This window comes from Mesoplodon bidens (genome assembly GCF_964165515.1).
Source record: "Mesoplodon bidens genome assembly, chromosome: 3".
Taxonomy (NCBI): domain Eukaryota; kingdom Metazoa; phylum Chordata; class Mammalia; order Artiodactyla; family Ziphiidae; genus Mesoplodon; species Mesoplodon bidens.
This window is the reverse complement of record NC_138178.1, coordinates 128839372-128854008: the sequence shown is the minus strand read 5'-3', so window position 1 is coordinate 128854008 and position 14637 is coordinate 128839372.

The following is a 14637-nucleotide window of genomic DNA, read 5'->3' as shown; positions in this document are numbered from 1 at the left end:
AGTGATTCATTTATTTTTTTATTTTTTTTTCTTTTTGCGGTATGTGGGCCTCTCACTGCTGTGGCCTCTCCCGTTGCGGAGCACAGGCTCCAGACGCGCAGGCCCAGCGGCCATGGCTCACGGGCCCAGCCGCTCCGCGGCATATGGGATCCTCCCAGACCGGGGCACGAACCCGTATCCCCTGCATCGGCAGGCGGACTCTTAACCACTGCGCCACCAGGGAGGCCCTCATTTATTTTTTAAGCACCTATTTCCTGAGTACATTTTGGGTGCCAGGTACCACATTTGGCTGTATAGGGATACAAAGCAGGATCCTGCATGGTAGAGAGACTTACCTAAAGATAAATGATAACACAAAATAGGGATGGAAGAGTGCCCTCAGGACAGAAATCAAGTAAGATGGGGGGTGGGGGGCGAGGCTGCCAGGGCCTGGACGTGGAGAAAGGGGGTGACTACAAAGGGACATTTTAGGCTGATGGAAATAGCGTGTCGGTGATTACATGACTGTACGCGTTCACCAAAATTCACTGAATTGGAAACTTTCCAAAGGTGAATTTGATTAAACATAGATTATACCTTAACAAAGCTGACTTTTAGAAACGTGACCTGGGGGGGAGGGGGTGGCGTCAAGATGGCGGACTAGGAGGACGCAGAATTCGCGTCTCCTCACAACTAGGGCACCTACCAGGCACCGGTGGGGGACCACGGACACCGAAGGGGACGGGAGGAACCCTCAGCGACCGGGTAGGACGTGGGTCATGGAGGGAGTGAAGGGGGAGGAGAAATGGAGGCGGGATGGGACTGGCGCCCCTGAGGGGCGGCTGGGGGAGGGGAAAGGATCCCACGCCCGAAGAGGGAAAGTGGGGGACCATTGAGAGGGCAGAGGATCAAAAGGGAGCGTGGCCAGGTTTCCCCTGCCCACTTGGGCCCCTGGGAGCCTGCTGAGATCCCGGGCCTGATCCCCTGCCCACCGAGGACCCTTCCAGTCACGCGGGTCCTGAGGGAGTGGGAGGGAGGGAGGGAAGGGGGAGCAAAAGTAAAGGGCGGAGCAAGGGGACCAGCACCCCTGAGGGGCGGCTGGGGGAGGGGAGCCCAACGGGACCCACCCGCGGTTAGGGGTCCAGCAGGACGGGGGAGGCCCTCGTCCTCGTGTTACCGTATGCTAACACGTATGTATGGAATTTAAAAAACTGGTACTGATGAACCTACTGGCAGGGCAGGAATAAAGACGCAGACTTAGCGAACAGACTTGAGGGCACCGGAGTGGGGGGGGGGTTAAGGAAGCTGGGATGAAGTGAGAGAGTGCCATGGACTTATATATACTAACAAATGTAAAATAGATAGCTAGTGGGAAGCTGCTGCTTAGCACAGGGAGATCAGCTCGGTGCTTTGTGATGACCTAGAGGGGTGGGATAGGGAGGGTGGGAGGGAGACGCAAGAGGGAGGGGATATGGGGATATATGTATACGAATAGCTGATTCACTTTGTTATACAGCAGAAGGTAACAGACCATTGTAAAGCATTTATACTCCAATAAAGATGTGAAGAAAAAAATAGAAAAGTGACCTAAAAAATGTACAGATAAACTGCATAAACAAACATGTCCTGGGCTTCCCTGGTGGCGCAGTGGTTGAGAGTCCGCCTGCCGATGCAGGGGACATGGGTTCGTGCCCTGGTCCGGGAAGATCCCACATGCCGCGGAGCGGCTAGGCCGTGAGCCATGGCCGCTGAGCCTGCGCGTCCGGAGCCTGTGCTCCGCAACGGGAGAGGCCACAACAGTGAGAGGCCCGCGTACCACACACACAAAAAAATGTCCTTTCTGATGTCATAGAAATGGAAAGACAAAGCTGTGGTTACAAATCCGTCAGAAACTAGTAGTTGAATGTTATTTGCGCTTCTAGCAGAAAAAGATCTCATTAGAGATAGATTAATTTTACCACCTCAAATTATTCTAGGGAAAATGAATGGGGGATAAGAACAACTGTCTCTCAGCTGCCATACAGCTGTGGAGATAAACCACTGGTGATAGAGCATTTGAGGGACGAAGAACTAGCAAACAACAGGTAACTGATTTTCCATTATTTGGAGAATGTTTTTTCTTGAAAAGAGAGTATTTATCCACCTTGAATTTCCTTCTTTTTTTATTGAGATATAATTGATATAATATTATATTAGTTTCAGATGTACAACATGATTCAATATTTTTATATATTTTGAAGTGATCACCATATTAAATCTCATTAATATCCATCACCACACATAGTCACAATTTTTTTTTCCTGTGATAACTCTTAAGATCTACTCTCTTAGCAATTTTAAAATATAAAATACAGTGTAATTAACTATAGTCAAGCTGTACATTACATCCCCAGGATTTATTTATTTTATAACTGGAAGTTTGTTTTGTATCTTTTGACCCCTTCACACATTGATCCATCCCCATCGCCACCTCTGGCAGAAACAACCAATCTGTTCTCTGTATCTATGAGTTTAGGTTTTGTTTGTTTGTTTTTAGATTCCACATATAAGTGAGATCTTTATCTTTTGTCTTTCTCTGACATTTCACTTAGCATAATGCTCTCAATATCCATCCATGTTGTCACAAAAGGCAAGATTTCCTTCATTTTATGGCTGAGTAATATTCCACTGTGTATGTATATACATATATATGTATATATATGTGTGTATATATATATACATACATCCATATACATATATATGTATATCACATTTTCTTTATCCATTCATCCATTGATGGTCACAGGTTCTTTCCATGTCTTGGCTACTGTAAAGCTACAGTGAACATTGGGGTGCATATATCTTTTTGAGTTGGTATCTTTGTTTCCTTCAGACAAATACCCAGAAGTGGAATTGCTGGATCATATGGTAGTTCCATTTTTAATTTTTGAGGAACCTCCATACTGTTTCTCATAGTGGCTGCACCAATTTACATTCCTAACATCAGTGCACAAGGGTTCCCTTTTTTCTACATTTTCGCTATCACTTCATTTCTTGCCTTTTTGATAATAGCCATTCTGACAGCTATGAGGTGATATCTCATTGTGGCTTTGATTTGCATTTTCCTGATGATTAGTGATGTTGAGCATCTTTTCATGTACTGCTGGCCATCTGTGTGTCTTCTTTGGAAAAATGTCTGTTCAGATCCTCTGTCCATAGCTTTATTGAGATATAAGTCACATATCATAAAATTCACCCTTTGAAAGTACAGTTCAGTGGTTTTAGTATATTCACAGAGTTGTGCATTATCACCACTATTTAATTTTAGAACACTCTAATTCACCCCAAAAGAAAACCCCATACCCCATGCTGGGCCATACGGTAATTTTATGTTTAACTTTTTACGGAACTACTAAACTGTTTTCCAAAGTGGCTACATTGTACAATCCCACTAGCATGAGCCCCTACATAAACTACTGCTTTGCGTTTTCCCATTCTTGTCCTTTTCACCCTTTCTCAACTTTCCATACACAGATGTGGGATATTGAAAACAGAACAAAACAAAAACACAAAAAAACAGATGCTGTTGAGATTGAAACGAAACATTAAAGGGAAGTTTGAGGATAGTCCCAGAAGACAGGGGGTGAGTCAGATAACTAACTTATTCAGATCATTTATTTTTCTATGTTGTTTAGGTTTTGTATTGTCTTAGCCTATATCAGATCTAATTTATAGTTACATATATAACTATATATAGTTATATAGTTAGATTATAGGTACAAGAGTGGATGTTGGGTTATTCTCATGGTCTTGGATTTGAGCATGTTGATATGGGCTTCCTTTTAGCAAAGGAGGTGATTTCTTTGAGAAGAGAGAGTGATGAGAGTTGGACTAGAAGTGCCTGAGTGCCTTCTTTCTTCCAAAGAACACTTCACTTTCCAAGACATAGCCCAGAGGCTCTCTTGTTCCTTGGCAAGAGATGGAAGTTGGTTTTCCCATGTATCTGTGGAAGGAGTGAGCCAGGATTAAAAGCCAGGGGTGAAAACTCCCTCCTACATCTCTGGATGCTCCTTTTCAAATTCCTCCTGCCAGTCCTTAAAAGTTAATTGTCCTGCAGGCTTCCTTCATAGCCCTGCTTCTCTTGTGTTATATCAGTGTGTCCAAAATCATGTTCAATTATTTGGGAAGCTCTAGGCTACACACAGTAAAATAAGTTCCTTTGTCCAGGATCTCATGTCTCAAAATCGTTACTTGGCTAATGTTCTTTGAGGATCTCGAAGAAGGAGGTATAGAATGCAGCTTGTCACTAAATTCACCTCCTCCCCACCCTCCTCCAAACCTGTTCCTCTTGCAGGATTCTCTCTCTTGAAGAGCAGCATCATCACACACCAAGTTTCCCAAACCACAAACTAGGGACTCACCGCTCATTCTTCTGCTTCCCTTAGGCCCAGAATTCCCTATAGATGATTTCTTGCTGTGATATCTATTTATTTAACAAATATATACAGAGCACATTTTATAAAGTATCTGGCTTGGGAAGCTTACACTCTAATTGTAAGGACAGGACAGGATCTACACAGATGAAAAGCTAGATACCAACATGAGATGTGTCACCAGATAATAAATAAATGTGTATTACAGATAATGTAATGCTGCAGGCTCAGGGAGAAACATGTTTTTAGGCTGAAGAGGTCAAACAACGAGTTCAGGGAAGTACTGTTCTGTTGCTTAGAAACAGCTTTGGAGATGGGAGATTATTTTATTATTTTTAAAAAATACTATTCATTTATTTTATTTTTTAAAGTATATATTTTATTTTATTTATTTATTTGGTTGCGCCAGGTCTTAGTTGTGGCAGGCGGGCTCCATAGTGGCAGCTCCCCAGCTCCTTGGTTGTAGCATGTGAATTCTTAGTGGTGGCATGCGTATGGGATCTAGTTCCCTGACCAGGGATAGAGCCCCGGGCCCCCTGCATTGCAAGCATGGAGTCTTAACCACTGCACCACCAGTGAAGTCCCAGGAGATCCTTTTAAATGGCTATCCAAAAGGACCCATAGAATGTTCAAACTGGAAGATATAAAGCAGCCATTTGCCAATACTCTCATTTTACATAGAGGAAATGAGACTCAATGACACCAAATGACAGATGTTAGGCTGCATTCATTCAGTATTTATTGAGCACCCACTGCATGCAGAGGCACAGAATGTACTACACTTACTCAAAAGAGCAGGCAAGGTGAGGCTAACTCTCCAAGGGCACCTGGATCTTGTAGGAAACTAATCCCGTGTCAGAGTGTCCCAAGGGGCAGGGCTGTGATGGCAAAGTGGTGGGACCAGTTGATAGTTGTAAACTGGGTCATTGGTCCTTCCACTAACCCTTCAAGATAACAGAATTGACATAGTTGATCACGGGTTAGTTATTCTGCTCTGTGAGCCGTCAGGGTGGAGGAATCTACCACCACCCGCAGCGTCCTGCTGTCTCATTAGATGTCCAGGCAGGAGATTCGGAAGCAACCTTTACCCTGTCCACACGAGGGAAGGTGACAGCGGAAGTCTAGTGAAGTGGAAACACTGTGGCTGATTTCAGGACGACACAGACTGGGAGGTGCGGAGAGTCTCATCACCAAGGATTTTTTTTTCTTGCATTATTTTTTAAATGACCCTCTAACAAATTCAGAGTAAGGGCACTTCATGGTCCACGTTCCAGCCTTAGGGAAAACAGTGACATGGGGCTTTTACTCCAGAGGAATTCATACAGGAAAAGCTAAAAGCTCAGGGAAGAATATGTAAAAACATCTTGAAAATGAAGGCACATGCATGGAGAAAGTGTTGAAGACAGGAAAAAAGTCACAGCTGTCAAGAAATAAACAGGAACTGACTTTCCAGTCCCAGAAGACTAAATGTTTCCAATTCTGGGCTTTCTGGATGCCAGACATTAGTTTGAAATCATCTATGCCTCAGTTTGTAGAATCTCCAAAGACAAAAAAAAGCCTCACTTCCTTAGTTCCCCTGTTCATGCCCTGAGTGTATGTGTGCTTTCAGCAGAGCTTGAAATTAGCGTATTTTTTCATCTTTGCCTTTAGTTTTTTAACAAGCAGGGAGAGACCCAAGGGGACCTGGACTTGCGTGCACCTTGGACTGCAAAAGCCGTGTCGGGTAGCCTGAGGCGGGTCTTCATTATCCTCACCCGAGCTGGGCATGCGTGGAACAACCCGCCCCTAGAAAGGAGTTTTAAAATCATATTATGTAGTGTGAAATGAGATCATAGATGTGAAAGCTCTTCTCTGAAGTTAAAAAAATTTTCAGCCCACAAATGCACAGTATCGATATTATTTATTAACGAATGTATTTGATACTCTCTTTGTCCGGTTCCTAGCGTATTCAAATGCATTCATTTAAAAAGACAATCATCAGGGCTTCTCTGGTGGCGCAGTGGTTGAGAGTCCGCCTGCAGATGCAGGGGACACGAGTTCGTGCCCAGGTCCAGGAAGATACCACATGCCGCGGAGCGGCTGGGCCCGTGAGCCATGGCCGCTGAACCTGCGCGTCCGGAGCCTGTGCTCCGCAACGGGAGAGGCCACAACAGTGAGAGGCCCCCGTACTGCAAAAAAAAAAAAAGACAATCATCAGCCTTATGACTTACAGACTAACATAGAAATTTAATTACTAATAAATACTTATGTATACACAAATGTACTCCCTGAGGAGGTCACACAGCCACTCTCTTCTACTTCACCGCCAACCAAAAGGAATTAAAAATTGATGTCAGCAGGAGATTTCCTCCCTTCCTTATAGTGTGTGAGACAAAGGAATATAAGAGGTTGTGGGTGGAGGGTGCTCCTCAAAGAGGATAGGAACTCCCAAAGGAGCCCACCCCACCCCGCAGTCACAAATGACTTAGCAAACACCAGCTCATTAATCCAGATGTGAGTGTGAGTAGTATTGTGAGGTGGCCTGAGAAACAATTTTTAAGCAGAAAGGCTATAGTGTTTTAACAGGCAACCCTATAGTCTTGCACTATAGGAATTAAGAATCCTTGTGTTTGATGTTACTTGTCCGGTTTGGAACAAAATATCATGCACGCAGGCTACATGTATCCCCAGCACCTAGCATAACACCTGGCACAAAGCAGGGGCTCATAAATAAATGAAGGAGTAATTGAATAATTGCAAAGCTTGAATCTGTCTGTACAGCAGCCAGTCCAGTGCCGCACAGTTCCAATCTTTCCATTGCATGTATTCTCGATAGGCTCCTCTGGCATCCTCTGATTCAAATCTATAAAATTCTGAACTGCATGATGATAGGAAGGAAGAATCCAAGACTGGAAGGTCTACTGTGGAAGCCATCGCAGGGTCCACTGCCTTGTTCTCACCTTCCCCACCTGGAGCCAACTTCCCAGCTCAGTGTAGCCATCATGCCCTGCACTACCTTTGACCCATCTGAGGATTCAACAGGTATTCCTTCTCTTGTGCGATCCCACTCCACGAGCATTCATCACATGCCAACTGCTTGTATTACACCCTGCTAGGTACTGTGGGAGAGAGCAGAAATATAAGATCAGGCCCCTGATCTCAAGAACTAACATTATAGTTAGGGAGACTCTTCATGATTCTTCATTTATTCTATAGACATTTTGAGCATATGTGCTTAGTACCATTCTAAGTGCCTGGGATTCAGTGTTGACAAGACACGTATCTTCCTTGCTCCCGTGATACTGACATTCTAGAGGGGGAAGACAAAAAACAATCATATAAACAAATAAATACATGACAAAAATTCAGATAAGTGGTACCAAAATGAAATCAGGTCATAGAGAAACTATTTTATCTGAGATCTTAGTGACAAGACTTGAGAGCACACTTCCGACCAGAGGAAATAGTAAGTTCAAAGTCACCCAGCTGAGAACACAAGCTTGAGTGTTCAAGACCCAGCCGGAAGCCCAGCGACAATGGGAAGAGATAGGCAACAAAGTGGGGTAGGCAGGGGCCAGCTCATGGAGATTGTGTCCTTTGCTATTCAAAGTGTGGTCCATGGACCAGCAGCATCAACATCACCTGGGAGTTTGTTTAAAATGACCCCCAATCTCAATTTCCTTTCCTTCACAGCCAAAGGACTATCAACTTTTAGATGGCATATATCTGCCTGCAATAAAGACCACTTCTCCAAACCTCCCTTGCAGATAGTTGTGGCTATGTGACATAAAGGGAGTGATAGATGTGACTTCTGGAAATGTCCCTAAAGGGCATGTTTTCTTCTTTCCTGCTCTCTGGATACAAATTTAAAGGCTACTTCTCCAGCAGCTATCTTGGACCATGAAATGTCCTTGAGGATGGAAGCTACCTAAGGCCAAACAGCAAGCAGAGAGCCCATGTCCCTGCCCTGCAAAGGCCTTACCAGCCCTGAACTGACTACCTGTCAAACTCCTGAATATAAGAAAAAAAGAAACTTCCATTTTCCTTAAGCCACTGTTTTTTTGGAGTTTTCTGTTACTTCCAGCTGAACTCAATCCTAACTAATTCACACTCTTTATCATTATTTCTCTTATAGAACTGTACATTTCCCCCAACCTTTAAGTAAAGTCAATAATCCAAGAAGATATACTACCTTTATCCTGTAGCTTCAAAAAACTCCCACTAAGCCCTGACCCACCCCTGCTCCTCTACGGTCACACATACAGCAATCGAAGCAGCATGGTCCCAGCTGGACGGTGGCAGGGAGGGTGGACACAGCAGAGGTCAGTGGCAAAGGCAAGGGCACAAGGCCAAAGGTCAGCTTGAGCTCCAGGTCCTCTGCTGCTTCCCTCCTGAGGACACTGAGGGAAATGGACCCCTCCAGGCTGAGCTGCTAAGCCTCAAGTCTTGGTGGCATTGGCCCGCCTACTCTGAAACGTCTAAAATTGTTAAACAGTCAACAGATCTCTTGCTCTGTTGAAGCAACTTCAACCTAGACTGATAAAACACTTCACACCAGGTCTCTATACATAGAAAGAGCCTAATATTTGAAAAATTGGAGTACTGACCAATTGATTCTCTTCAATGGCAGTTCAGTAGGCAGCTCCATCGACAGCCCCCAGAGCCACCTCTGTTGAAGACACAATTAAAACAGTGTGCTTAAATGCAAATGCAATCTCAAGACATTCCCTCTGGCACTCACATTCAATCAAAGATAGTTACCCGAGAGCTTCTTCTATATAGAAATTCTGGAGCCTCTGCTGTCGGGGTTCCCTGCTGCCTTTGCAAGACATTGCCTGGCACCTTGTCTCTTACAGTTAATGTCTACAGATACACCAAAACTGGATATCACAGGAGATACAGGATAGATTTTGGCCAGAGCAATTTAAATGGCCCAGAAACATTGGACTTGTATCTCAGTTTGTATCCCATAGTTTCTGCCTTCCCCTCCAGGGAGGTAAAGCTGATCTTGACCTTAGTTCACAGGATCGGTGAGTGAAGGAATTACGAAACGATGAACATTCCACCAACAGCTCTTTTTTCAGTAATCCTGGCTGCCCATTCAGACCATGCCTTTCACAACTTTCCTTTGGGAGTAGACATGGGGTTGGGTCTAAGGGAATCTGCCCCGGTGTGTCCTAGGTGGGCACTGAATTTGACCAAACTTGTTTGATTGTTTTGAAGGAGGTAAAAGCTGAGCCCACTCCCTCAGAGCTATTCCTGGATTGAACAGTGAACGATCAATAAGATTCATAGGTATGCACTCGGGAACCACAGAAGGCTGCTTTAGTAGGTGACTTTGGGAAGTGACACCAAGGCTGCCATTGCAGTATAGGAAGATTCTGGGATGAGTATTGGAAGCAGGTGGCCATCTCCTCCATGCAGGTTGAGGAGGAGACTGTTGCAACCTTTTTGCAAAAGGTAGCAGCCTCTTAATCTATTCAGGATGGAAGGCATTTTCCAAATTCCACCCATGGCAACATGATATTCTTTATGGCCCTAGTTTCTATGAAGCAAGAAGCAACTCAGATAAACTACATAAATGAACCAGAAGCAGGAAGAACTGGTGCTTAATACAAACCCACAGAGGCAGCCTGGCCCACATCAAAATGGGGATCCAATCTCTCCACTGAAGACAAAGGTACCAGGTGAGCACAAGGAGGTTGCCCTTTGATGTTTGTTTCTTTGAGCCCTGTATCAGAAATTATCTCAGAAATTATCGGAGACTGCAAACTTTCCATCATCCTGAATATAGGATTTCTATTGAACGCTATAAAATAAATCTAATGCACATTAATAAATAAATCATGTGGTTTCTCTGGAAGGGGGTATCCTTAGTAGGACTTATATTGCTAATATAATCATAACCACTCCCTCTAAGGATTAAATTTATCCCTTCAGCAAAGGCACAGTGAATTAGAGAGACTATATAATGATGTCTTCCAAAATGAAAGACTTGTTGGAAACTCACCTGGGTTTTACAGCTCTCACTAACAAGCTAGAACATTGCTTTAATTCTGTACCGTTTATTGTCATGGGATCAAACCGACTGGTGGAGGGTTTCCACCATCTACTTGCAGAACAGAAAATTGTGTTGTGATGTTTAGATAAGACACGCGGGGGCAGCAGTGAGCTGATGAGACATAGCAATGGTGATACTTTTGAACCACAAAATTTGACTCTAGACATTGAGATGCTGCCAAGCTCTATTTAAAATCATTTAAATCAAACAGAAACATTTTTTTTAACTTTAAAATTAAATATTAGGGCTTCCCTGGTGGCACAGTGGTTGAGAGGCCGCCTGCCGATGAAGGGGACACGGGTTCGTGCCCCGGTCCGGGAGGATCCCACATGCCACGGAGCGGCTGGGCCCGTGAGCCATGGCCGCTGGGCCTGCGCGTCGGGAGCCTGCGCGTCCGGAGGCTGCGTGTCCGGAGCCTGTGCTCCGCAACGGGAGAGGCCGCAGCAGTGAGAGGCCCGCGTACCACACACACACACACACACACAAATTTTTTAAATTAAATTAAATATTAGAAGAATTTACTCTCCTGGCATATGTTTTCTGCTCCCCACGAGTGCTTAATATTTGTCCTTACTTCCCAAACGTTTTTGCTTTTTCAATTGACAATGATCTTTTTCAATCCATTTAGGAGTTTGATCATTTTAAAGCTGAGAAACTTCCTCCTGACCAGTCTAAGTTGAAGCCCGGGGGGCGGAGCAAGATATCCCAACGTCGGGGGCACAGAAAGCAAGCCCTGGGTGGTGCGGAAGGTCACAAGGCCCGCCTGCGTGGAGAGCCCACCGTGGCCTGGCGCTGACGTCGCAGAGCAAGCCGGTGGCAAGGGCTCCTTTTTAAGTAGGGGGACGCGGCGGCACTTCCTCTTCTCCAAGGACAGGTTCATTTCATCCCCGCCTATCTGAAACCAGAAGAACAGGATCAGTACCGGGTTCGCTTTCACTGCTGGAAGGAGATTTTGTAAACAAAGGTACCCCAGCCAATCCACCATCACACCCCAAAACGGGGTGGCAGTGAGACAGGGCTATAAGCAAAGCCGGAGATTGCAGGGGTGTTTACTGAAGGCAGGCTGGTCCTCCCGAAGGCGGCGTTGGGGAATGGTGGGGGGAGGGGGGGAGGGAGGAGGGTCTGGGCTCTTCCCCACGTGGCCCCAGAACAGCCTGGCCAGGAGCCGCCAGGACAGCCCCTCGCTGTGCCCAACAGGAGGCCTTTGGCAGGCTGTCAGACCGCGTTTTATTTTTAGGCTCAGCCGGGGCTGCCCTCCTGCTCCTGGGCTTCCCCCTCGCACAGCTGTTGCTTCTGCTTTCCAAAGCCCAAGCCTACAGGTGTTGTGCTTCCCCTTCCTTGCCTTTGGCCGTCACAAGTTGGAAGAGTGATGGTAGCTTTAAAGGGGAGGGGTGGGAAGAGGTTGCAGGGGGGCCAAGATTCCTGCTCCCCAGCCCGGCCTTGCAGCAGTCAGCCGTCCACCCTCCCCTGAGGATCTCCAATCCAGGCATTTCTAAACCAAACCATGGGGACTTCCCTAGTGGTCCCGTGGTAAAGAATCTGCCTTGCAATGCAGGGAGGGGATGCCAGTCCAATCCCTGGTCAGGGAACTAAGATCCCACATGCCTGCAGGGCAACTAAGATGGCGGGCCACAACTACTGAGCCCACATGCACTGGAGCCTGCTTGCCACAACTACAGAAGAGAAAACCTGCAAGCCACAACTTGAGAGAAGCCCATGCCACAATGAAAGATTCCCACATACTTCAACTAAGACCCAACGCAGCCAAAAATAAATAAAATAATAATAATAAAATAAATAATAAACCAAACGATCTCAGGCCCAGGCAAGGCGGCCTCATTTTCTTGAGCATCCTGAGATGCCAGGCCCTTCTCACTACTCTGAGTATGGGGCATTTCACCTGGTTCTCACCTGCTGAGAAGCCAACAGGAAGAGCAGAACCTGGACTCAAACCCCAAAGCCTGCTTCCCCTCTGCTCCCACACCACAAGCCGCCTCAGATAAAAAGGGTTCCTTGTATGTGTTCTATTTTCAATAGTTTCTTTCTTCCACTATTAGAAGGGGGGGGGGGAGTATGTTTATTGCAGTATTTCCATCCAGTATCTCTCTGGGCAAATCTAGACCTATTTTATGATTCTGCTTTTTAGAGCATGGTTGCAGCCCTAGAGGCATGTGACTGCCTGTGACCCTGTGTGTATTTTAAAATCTGCACGGAAGCAGAGGTTACCTATGGGGAGTAGGACTGGGGGATGAGGCTGTTTTGCGTTCTTATTTTCTACCCTTCTGTATTGTCTAATCTTTTCCCAAGAAGTGAATTATTTTGTAATGCTCAAAAAGAAAAGAATGAGGACAGCTCTACAGTCAGGGCTGCTGCCTTGTTGGCCATGCCCTCAGGCAGGACTCCACCCAGTAGGGTTTTCTCTTCTGTTCTTAAAAATATGCTTAAATTCTTGCTCCTCCTGTTGAAGTCCCCTTTGTTAAGAGTGTTAAAGGGCTCTGGTGTCCCTAGACACCCATTTCCTGAGAGCAGGCTGAGGGCTTCCTTCCTCCACCCAGCATTCCACACACCCCTCCCACCCATACACTACATTTTCCCTTTCTTTTTCAGAAACTCGATGCTATCAGGCCCAAGAATTGGCCAGGAAAGGTCTCAACACAGACAGGATCACTCAGAAAAACAGTAAGTCTGTGTGTTGTACAATACTTTGAAAAGCAAATTGTCAGGAGAGAGGAAGAGAGCCAGCTCTTCTTTAACTCTTTGTCCTTTGATTAGTATTTGCTCTTTAATCTATTCAGCCTCCAAATGCTTGCTAAACAGCTGCCCTGTGCCTGGCTCTAGAGAGTTCCTGGGTTAGAAGGGAAGGAGCCACAGTTCCTGCAGGGAGGACCACACATTCTCAAGCAGAACAAAGGCAAGTGGTGAGTTTTGGTGAGACATGCAGGTGGGGGGGTGGGGGCGCCATAGAGCCCAGGGCCCAGCACCGCCCAGCCCTGGTCGTGAAACTTTCCAGGACCAGGAAATGGTCGGGAAATGCCCGAGCTGAGTGTTAAAGGACCAGCTGGAGAAGCAGAGAACAGGAGGAAGGATGTTCCCCATGAAGGAAAAGTGAAATAATAACAAGGTCCCTCTGCTATTGAGCTTTTAGGTACACCGTGGCCCTGCTCTGAACCTTTCACATGTATATCACTTAGGTCTCACAACCCTGTGGGGCAAGTACTCCTGTGGCTCCATTTTAAAGCTGAGCTCCCTGAGACACAGAAGGGTGGAGGGATTTTTCAAAAGCCATGCTGTGAGGGGGGTGGAGCCAGGATTTGAACTGAGGCTCCAGAGCCCTCGCCTCTAAACCTTGGTAACCTTGGGTAACTCAAGAAATGAGGTGGATGAAAGAATGCTCAACATCATTAATCATTAGAGAAATGTAAATCAAAACTACAATGAGATATCATCTCACACCAGTCAGAATGGCCATCATCAAAAAATCTAGAAACAATAAATGCTGGAGAGGGTGTGGAGAAAAGGGAACACTCTTGCACTGCTGGTGGGAATGTGAATTGGTACAGCCACTATGGAGAACAGTATTTAGGTTCCTTAAAAAACTACAAATAGAACTACCATATGACCCAGCAATCCCACTACTGGGCATATACCCTGAGAAAACCATAATTCAAAAAGAGACACGTACCAAAATGTTCATTGCAGCTCTATTTACAATAGCCAGGACATGGAAGCAACCTAAGTGTCCATCAACAGATGAATGGATAAAGAAGATGTGTCACATATATACAATGGAATATCACTCAGCCATTAAAAGGAACGAAACAGTTATTTGTAGTGAGGTGGATGGACCTAGAGTCTGTCATACAGAGTGAAGTAAGTCAGAAAGAGAAAAAGAAATACCGTATGCTAACACATATATATGGAATCTAAAAAAAAATTGTTCTGATGAACCTAGGGGCAGGATAGGAATAAAGACACAGACATAGAGAATGGGCTTGAAGACCTGGGGAGGGGGAAGGGTAAGCTGGGACCATGTAAGAGAGAGGCATTGACATATATACACTACCAAATGTAAAATAGATAGCTAGTGGGAAGCAGCTGCATAGCACAGAGAGATCAGCCTGGTGCTTTGGACCATCTAGAGGGGTGGGATAATGAGTGTGGGAGGGAGACACAAGAGGGAGGGAATATGGGGATATACAAATGCAT